Source organism: Carcharodon carcharias, chromosome 22 (genome assembly GCF_017639515.1).
Source record: "Carcharodon carcharias isolate sCarCar2 chromosome 22, sCarCar2.pri, whole genome shotgun sequence".
Taxonomy (NCBI): domain Eukaryota; kingdom Metazoa; phylum Chordata; class Chondrichthyes; order Lamniformes; family Lamnidae; genus Carcharodon; species Carcharodon carcharias.
The window spans coordinates 31,048,787-31,058,816 of NC_054488.1; the positions used below are offsets into that span (position 1 = coordinate 31,048,787).

Sequence of the window (10,030 nt, forward strand, 5' to 3'; positions counted from 1 at the left end):
AACAAGCAGAGTTACTATCTTTTGAAAGTTAGAACCAGATCTCATTTACATCTCAAAATCAAAAACAACAATAACAACTTGCATTTATATAGTGCCTTTAAGCTGATGAAACATCCAAGGCAGATTATAAAACATAAGGAAATATTGGGACAGATGTCCAAAAGCTCTGTCAAAGGGGTAGATAGGAAGCGTCTTTAAAAAAGAAAGCAAGTTAAAGAGACAGAAAGGTTTAGGGAGGGAATTTCCATGCTTTGTGGCTTGGTACATCAGAGTTTTCTATCATTTTACTTCAGCGGTGCTAAAGAAAAACTGTATATATATATATATATATATATAACCTTTAAGGGTAGCTAAGATTATCACTCAATAAACTCGCTGTGGGCAGATTACAATTATTAATCTTTCAGTACAGATGTTCTCATATATCAACCACTGCTGTGTGAAATCCCAATCAATAAAACAACATTAACAGCCCCAATAAACAACAGTAACAGCCCCAAAATAGAATTAAGTTGCCTCCAAAGATAACCAGAATGCTAATTATAATGCCTTATAATGCACCTTTGCTGAGATTCTCAGTGCACCACTGTTATAGAGTTGTCCGTATCAGCTAGTATTGGAGTTATCTCATTATAGTTTTGCTTTGACCCAGTAGCAGCATTACGATTTCTGCTGTCATTAGGCCTTTCTTCAAAAAAAACAAGTAAGTTATATATATTTTTCTGGTAATCGAAGTTAGAGATGAAGGTTGGCAGACAATGCTCAAATGGAGATCCATGAATTCCAAGCATGTCCATTCTCTTTTAAATACACCTGAATAGATTTAGAAAGGGTAGGTCATGCAAACCTGATTTAGAGTGAGCATGGCAATGTTTATGGATTTTTTTACGTGGACCACCAGAAGGTATTTGATAAAATTCCGCATAAGAGCCTGTTAGCTAAAGCTCACGGGATGTAATTGAGGGCAAATTAAGTCCTGATTAGGAAACTGGCTAAACAGGAAACAGAGAGTAGAGATAATGGGCAAGGTGTGACTAGTGGTGTCCCGCAAGAATCTGTGTTGTGTCCTCAACTATTCACTGTATTTATTAATGACAGATGATGGGATAGAAGGCCACCTATCTAAACTTGATGGTGATACAAAACTAGGCGACAATGTAAACAGTGTGCATTGAAACATGTAAACAGTGTGCATTGAAACAGAGATATTAATCAATTAAGTGAATGGGCAAAATTGTAGCAAATGAATTTTAATGTAGACATGTGTGAGGGTGTCCACTTTGGGTGCTTTATAAATGGTGAAAAGCTAGAAACAGTGAATGTTCAAAGAGAGTAGGGGATTCAGGTATGTAAAACATTAAAACGTCATGAGGTGTAGAAAATAATAATAAAAAATACTCATTCAATGCTAGCCAATATATGTAGAGAATTGGAATACAAGGAAGTAGAAGTCATGTCTCAGCTATACTGAGCCCTGGTTTGATCACACCTGGGGTACCCTGAGCAGTTCTAGGCACCACACTTTACAAAGGATGTATTGGCCTTGAAGCGAGTACAGTGTAGGTTTACCAGAATGATACCTTGGCAGCAAGGGTTAAACTATGAGAAGAAGTTACACAAACTGGGTTAATATTTCTTGAAATTTAGAAGGTTAAGGGGTGACTTGATGGAAGTTTTCAGGATATTGAAGGGAACAGATTGGATAGTTAGAGAAACTATTTCTACTGTTGGGTAGTCTAAGACTAGGGGCACAGCCTAAAAATTGAAGCCAAATCTTTCAGGAGTGAAGTCAAAAAATATTTCTAGACAATTGTGAAAAAAGTTTGGAAGTCTCATCTGCAAGTGGCAATTGACAAGATCAATTGTTAATTTTAAAAATTTACGATTTTTGTTAACCAAAGGCATATATCAAAGGTGAGCATATCGAGTTAGATGGATTAGTCATGATCTCCTTGAATGGCAGAGCAGGCTGGAGGGGCTAAATGGTTTACTCCTGTCCCTTCGTCAAGTTTCCCCGTCCTAGCCCAAGGATGTTGAGACCAAGTGCAGCAACTTTAATTTCCTCCATCTGAGCTAACTCGGAACGGGAGCCAGATTTCAGACCAATGCCAACACACTAGGCAATGGGGAGGTTGTACTGATTTCAAGGATATAACTTTATCTCAGATTAACATGCAAAGTAATCAAGATTCTCTCCGAGTTCAAAGTGCAACCTAGATCCCACAGGATTGCTGCTTTGCGATCGCTGCAAGATGTCTATTCATCGCGAATTTTTGGACAGTCACAAATAGAAAAACATAGTCCTCATGAAAAAAGGCGATAACTTTAAAGAAAACAAACTTCTGCTTCTGCAATTGTAACACATCTGTCTGAATTCCAAGCAGTTCAATTTGAAAAATGCAGATATTTTTAGCTGCTTTTCGCTCTTCCATCCCCGATGCACAATGCACGCGAAGTCTGAGTGGGAAATTGGCATTGGTTTAGCACTGAGAGAGAGAGAGAGAGAGACCTGAGTGGTTACTTATAACACCATTTCATTGCTATAACATTTCCGATACCAGCATCTGCTGCGACAGACAGTGCCGGGAAACATCAGCAGTCCGAAAATATTCCCATCTCTTCCTCGGTTCATTGTGTGTACACTTCTTTATTGTCGTTCTGTTTTGTGCATCTTTGCATCTATCCCAAGTAAATATTTCACAATGAATTACAACCTTAGAAAAATTACTAAAGCAAAGACAAAACAGATGACCAGCAGAAAGGAGAAAGTCGAAATAATAGTTTCACATCAAACATAAGTTTGAATAAAAACAGAAAAAGAATATAAATTGTGTAGGACTCACCCGTTCAAATCTGTCGTCAGCCGGAATTAGTTCACAGTTCCCAATCCCAGCTATGACTGTGACGGACTAACAGAGCGAGTTCCAAAGTGATTCGAATTCAGATCCTAAACCCAAGAGAGAGCCCCGCCTACACGCTGAGCTAACTGGTGATTGGAATAAAAATCCAAGCTAAACTTTTCATTGGTTTAACTTGGCGTCATTCAACCTCATTTCAGGAAGTACGTTTAGAAAAAAATACCAGAGTGAACTTCAGTTCATGTTTTTGTACAGCTTCATGTGTAATGTTAAACCCAGAAAATTAATGATTTGGAACAAACAGCCAATGATCCTGCAAATACTCAGCAGCTCAGGCAGCATCCTGTGGAGAGAGAAATAGAGTTGTCGTTTCAGGTCGATGACCTTTCATCAGAACTGCGAAAAGTTAGAGGTGGAATAGGATTTGCACAAGGGGTGGGTGGAACAAGACGGCAGGAGAGATTGAATGACAAGAGTTAGTTTTAAAAGGCCAACTGGTGATGCATGGTGCAAGGAAAGAAACAAAGACAAAAGTTATGTCTCGAGAAAGTGAGCTGCTGTCTGAAAGCAAAATTAAGAGAAAAACCAAAACATGCAAAGAAAAGCTAGAAACATTATGGTCTGAAATTGTTACACCCAATGTTGAGTCCAGAAGACTGTAAAGTGCTTAATTGAAAGATGAGGTGCTGTGCTTCAAGCTTACGTTGAGTTTCACTGAAAACATTGTAGCAGGCCAAGGACAGAGATGTCAGTGTGAGAGTAAGGTGGAGGATGAAAAAGCATCATGATTGCAGACTGAATGGAAGTGTTCCGCAAATTGATCACTTAATCTGCGTTTGGTCTGCTCAGTGTAGAGACAACCACATTGTGAGCAGCAGATACAGTAGAATAAACTGAAAAAAGTACACATAAATCGCTGCTTTATCTGGAAGGAGCGGTTAGGGCCTTGGATGGTGAGGAGAGAGGAAGTAAATATTTGTATAGAAAGGTGCTGTGGGCAGGGGTATACTGTGTTGTGGGTGATTGAGGAGTGGACCAGGATATCACAGAGCGAACAGTCCTTTCAATAGCTTACAGGGGAAGAGAGGGGAAGATGTGTTTGGTTGTGTCATCATGCTGGACGTGGTGGAAATGGTGGAAAAAGATCCATTCAATATGATGGCTGATGGAGTAGAGATGAGGACAAGGGCAACCCTGGTTCTGGGAGGGAGGGGAAGGGATGAGAAAAGAAGTGTGGGAAATGTGGTGGACATAGTAGAAGGCCAGTCAACCATGGTGGGGGAATCCTTGATTGAGAAAAAAAGACATCTCAGAAATGCTGGTGTGGAAGGTTGCATCATCAGAATAGATGCGATGGAGATGGAGGGACTGAGAGAATGGAATTATTGGTGGAGGGATCAATAGCCAAGGAGCATAGATTTAAGGTAAGGGGCAGGAGGTTTAGAGGGGAGGTGAGGAAGAATTTTTTCACCCAGAGGGTGGTGGGAATCTGTTATCACTGCCTGAAAGGGTGGTAGAGGCAGAAACCCTCATAACATTTAAGAAGTATTTGGATGTGCACTTGCAATGCCATGAGATACAAGGCTATGGGCCTAGTGCTGGAAAATGGGATTAGAATAGTTAGGTACTTGTTTGACCAGCGCAGACCCAATGGTCCGAAGGGCCTTTTTCTGTGCTGTAGATCTCTATGACTCTATGGCTATGACTACAATGTGAGAAAGTGTAGTTGAAGTAGCTGTGAGGGTCACTGGGTATTGTGAGTACTAGTTCATAGTCTATTGCCAGAAGTTGAGAGAGAGAAGTCAATGAAGGGAAGGGAAGTGTCAGAGAAAGACCACGTGAAACTGAGAGAAGGGTGTAAATTAGAAACAAAGTTGATGATGTTTTCCAATTCATGATGAGAGCAGGATATAGCGGTAATGTTCTAGAGAAAGAGCTGAGGGAGGTGGCCCAAGTAGGACTGGAACAAGTAATGTTCCATATATACCATAAAAAGGCAGGCATAGCTAGGACCCTTATGGATACCCATAGCAACATCTTTTATGTGGAGGAAATGAGATGAATTAAAGGAGAAATTGTTCAATGAAAGATGTCATCGACCTGAAATGTTAACTGTTTCTCTCACTGCAGATGCTGCCTGACCTGTTGAGTATTTCCAGCATTTGCTGTTTTATTTCAGATTTCCAGCATCCACAATGTTCTGTTTTTCAATTAATGATTTCTCCAAGATGTCAGAATGATCAACACTGAAGGATTCCTTACACTTGGTGGAGGTTGTTAGTCAAATGAAGAGAGTGGAACTGAAGCCCAAATTAGAGCTCACTGAAATTCATTGGCTTTTATCCAATATTTCAGCTGGGTTTTGCCTTAAGATTGTTTTCAAAGTCACCAAAATGCATAGAGTTTCTTTTTATATACAATGATGCCCACCTACTGATTGATGGACAAATTGATAGATAAATTGAAAAAAATTAACAGGTCCAAAGCTTGCCAACTATGTCAGGAATATAAATTACAAAGTTCGCTGTACTTAGTGTGATGCTGACATGGTTGAACCACAAGCTTGTTAAAAGAGATAGGTTTTAAGCTGAATCTTATGCAGGAGGTCTATGTAAATGCATATACCACTCTCAGGCATAAACTGCAGTGTGAGACTGACACCACTTCTTTTATGAGTTCTTTTAAGTGTTGGATTTAGGAATTATGCTGAAGCTTTAGCTCACAGCAAAGAGAAGGTGCATTACAATGCTACCAAAATTGTAGTGTAAACACCTCCGACAATGTATTTATAATGCAGTATTAAGTAAATTTGGGCTGAACTAAATCTGCATGTTAAAATTTCTAAACAAAGCACTGCTTGGCTAGAACCTTATAGCAGCTACTGATTTCAAACTTGTCAGTGAATCAGTAACGTCAGGAAAAATCTAAAATCATGACCAAAAGACTAAAGGAAGATCTTTTAATGTATGGAGTTCTTTGGATCTTGCCAGAGACAATGGCAGAAGAAAAGTGGATAAACATTTGAAAAAGATAAATTGAAAAGGCAATGAGAAAAGGCAAGGAATTTGGATTAAGGGGATACCTCTTTCTGAGAGCCAGGACATGAATGATGACTGTTACTGTAAAATTCAATCATTCTATTGCCAATTAAATTATGGAGACAGTATCAAGTTTCTGTAAAGCTTTCCTGTCAGATTTTGATAAGCTATTCACATCACAGGCCATTCCCAGAAATATAGAATTCGTAAAGTGACTTTTAAACACACAAATGAATTAATTTCAAATATATTGCAAATAAATGGATAGTTTATAGCATAGTATTTTGAAATTCTTTTTATGTTCTTGGTTAAAGGAAGTTGCCCAAGGTTCCACAGTCACTGCCTCTGAATATGTAAGATGAGTAATGTGCCACCGAATTCAATTTAAGCCATCTTGTGAAATCCTATCTGCATTCTTAAACTATTGAACCCATAGCAACTTGAAACAAAAATATAACTAAGACTTCCCTGAAATTCTGTTCAGAGCCTCCTTCTCACATACTTATCTAGCTTCCTCTTACATGCACCTATTCTATTTGGTTCAACAAATCCCTGTGGTAGCAAGTTCCACATTTTTACCACTCTTTGACTAAATAAGTTTTTTATGAATTCTGCAAGTTTCCCTTCAAATCACTCACCATCCGGACTTGGAAATATATTCCCTTCACTTTCGCTGGGTCAAAATCCTGGAACTCCCTCCCTAACAGCACTGTGGGTGTACGTTCTTACACCACATGGACTGCATCGGTTCAAGACGGCAGCTCACCACCACCTTCTCAAGGGCAATTAGAGATGGGAAATAAATGCTGGCCCAGCCAGCGACACCCACATCCCATGAATGAATTAAAAAACATTATTGGATTTCTTTGTGTCAATCTCAGCTTCTAGTTTCGTTCTTCCCCATGAGAGGAAACATTCTTTTCCTATCCACTGTAACAAAACCTTTCATAATTTTAAAGGCCGTTATTAGGTCGCCCCTCAGCCTCCCTTTTCCAAAAGAAAAAAACTCATTCTGTCAATCTTTTCCTGATATGTAGACCTATGCATCTCTTTTTGGAGGTGTGAGTGAAGGAGAGGGGAGAGGGGTTGGAGAAGGCAGCTTGCAACAGAGTCAAATATGCCAGGGGTTATCTTTGTAATTTGAATGAATCTGACATGGTGAGCAGACAGACAAGAGCAAGACCTGATAGCACCTTATGTGATCCATTCAGATCTGGCAATGAATGGCTAAACCAGTTGTCATCTTATTCATTTAAGCCTGTGTTCCTTGTACTTAAGGGACAAGAGATGAGGATCGTATCAGGGAAACAGCTAGAGTGAGAGAGTACTGGTTTTAGTGGAGACTGTGGCAACAAAAGTGGGGGTGGGGGGGGTGTTGAGCCTTTTCAGGACTTGCCAAAAAAGCGAGTGAGATAAAACTCATAAGTATCAAATACAAGATGGGAAAAGGTAAATTTGAAAATAAACAATAGCAGTATGAAATAAACAAGAGAGTAGGTTCAAAGGAGTAAAATGGAAAATTTAGGATGAATATCATGAAGCTTTGCACAAACATTGAGTAAAATATGGATTGGACTTCAGAGTAGAGCAGCTGAGACAAAAATCATTAAAGAAATATTTGGATATCATGCTGAGAGGGAGTGTAGGGATGAGATGGATGGATGAGTTGAAACAGACTGACTGATCTTCCCCACTTAGGTCTAGCTTGTGACTTTGTTCATTGCTGAAATAATTCTTCATTCAGAAATCCCTATTTGTACTTTGAAATTAAATTATGCTGTTCAGCTGGTATAAGGAAAAATACACATATATCTAACAGTATATGATGCTATTGGGTACTTTGCATTGTCATCAATTATGTTGAAGTACAGTCAAGCTGGGCTCATAAGGTAATGGCTGGAATTGTTCCTGAAATGTGCAAAGTCCATTAGCGGGTGGGAAAAACAGTGTTCCGCCCGCTGGCCACAATATCCTGCGGTGAATCGTCCACATCGCAGCTGATGAATTATTCATCCACAGGGAACGCCCTGTTCCACTGGCAGACAGCATCTGATTTGCCCACCCCACCATGACTTTAGCGCTCCCTAACTCTGGGTGCCATATTTAAACAGGGCCCCTGCACAGCAGGTCACACTCTCTGCAGCAGCTCCAATGAAGACGTGGCTCCCAAAGGCAGAAAGCATGCTGCATCCAAATTCAGTGACGCCTCACTGGGGCGCCTGTTGAACGCAGTCGAGGCCCGCCACGATGTCCTTTACCCCGATCTGGCCTCAGGCCTTCCGCCAGGTGACCAATCTGGCTTGGGAGGCAATCACAGCAGTGGTCAGTGCAAATGCCCTGCAGAAAGGTCAGCCACACAGTGCAGGAAGGGGATAAATGATCTCATCCGTTCTGCCAGGATAGGTCAGCCATCTCATCATTCTCAACTCACACACTCTCAAGTCCATACAAACATAGGAATTAGGAGCAGGGGTAGGCCACTCAGCTCCTCGAGCCTGCTCCACCATTCAACAAGATCATGGTTGATCTGAATGTAACCTCAATCCCACATTCCTGCCTACTCCCAACATACTTTCACTCCCTTGTTAATCAAGAATCTATCTAGTTCTGCCTTAAAAATATACAAAGACTTTGCTTCCACCACCTTTTGAAGAAGATTTCCAAAGACACACAGCCCTCTGAGAGAAAAAATTGTCTCCTTATCTCTGTCTTAAATGAGCAACCCCTTATTTTTAAACAGCGACCCCTCATTCTAGACTCTCCCACAAGAGGAAACATCCTCTCCACAGTCACCCTGTCAAGACCCCTTAGGGATCTCAAAGGTTTCAATTAAATTGCCTCTTACTCTTCTATATTCCAATGGATGCAAGCCTAACCTGTGCAGCCTTTCCTCATAAGACAACCTGCCCATTCCTGGTATTGATCTAGTAAACCTTATCTGAATTGCTTCTAATGCATTTATATCTTTCTTTAATTAAGGAGGCCAGTATTGTACACAATACTCCAGATGTGGTCTCACCAAAGCCCTGAAGTATAACCTCCCTACTTTTGTAATCAATTCCCCCCACAATAACTGATAACATTCTATTGCTTTTACCTACCTTACCAGCATACTAACCTTTTGTGATTCATGAACTAGGACACCCAGATCCCTCTGAATCTCAGAGCTCTGCACTCTCTCACTATTTAGATAATAAGCTTCTTTTCTATTCTTCCTTCCAAAATGAACAATTTCACATTCGCCCACATTATATTCCATTTGCCAGATCTTTGCCTACTCACTTAAGCTACCTATGTCACTTTGTATCCTCCTTACATCCTCTTCACAATTTACGTTCCTAGCTATTTTTGTGTCATCAGCAAATTTAGCCACCATTCCTTCAGTCCCTTCATCCAAGTCATTTATATAAATCATAAAAAGTTGAGGCCCCAGCACTCATCTCTGTGGCACACCACTTGTCACATCCTTCCAACCAGGAAAAGATATATTTATGCCAACTCTCTGCTTCCTGTTAGCTAGCCAATCTTCTTTCCATGCCAATATGCTACCCCATACACCATGATCTTTTATTTTCTGCAAAAGGATCTCACTTGCTGTCACCTCAAGGGACATCACCACTCAATCTCACACACCCTGACATCCACATCTGGCCTCATCTTCTCTGGAGTTTGCATCCTAGTCCTGTCCAGGGCTCTACTCGCCACCCACCATGCCAGGCATCCTTATTTATTTTTATTCATTCATGGGATGTGGGTTTCACTGGCTGGGCCAGCATTTATTGCCCATCCCTAGTTGCCCTTGAGATGGTGGTGGTGAGCTGCCTTCTTGAACCGCAGCAGTCCATGTGGTGTAGGTACACCCACAGTGCTGCTAGGGAGTGAGTTCCAGGATTTTGACCCAGCGACAGTGAAGGAACAGCGATATATTTCCAAGTCAGGATGGTGAGTGACTTGGAGGGGAACTTCCAGGTGGTGGTGTTATCATCTATCTGCTGCCCTTGTCCTTCTAGATTGTAGTGGTCGTGCATTTGGAAGGAGCTGTCAAAGGAGCCTTGGTGAATTCCTGCAGTGCATCTTGTAGATGGTGCACACTGCTGCTACTATGCATCAGTGGTGGAGGAAGTGAATGTTTGT

The 10,030-nt window shown here is 40.8% G+C and overlaps 1 protein-coding gene across 4 annotated transcripts in view; it reads right to left on the minus strand.

The window, feature by feature from the left end:
- LOC121293974 (phosphoinositide 3-kinase regulatory subunit 6-like) overlaps positions 1-2,914 on the minus strand; it is a 129,639-nt gene extending 126,725 nt beyond the window's left edge. For all 4 annotated transcript variants that reach the window (XR_005946661.1, XM_041217475.1, XM_041217479.1 and 1 more), the window contains exon 1: positions 2,844-2,914. The gene's annotated coding sequence lies outside the window, so the exon portion shown is untranslated. The remainder of the gene's footprint in view (positions 1-2,843) is intronic.
- Positions 2,915-10,030: the final 7,116 nt, after the last annotated feature.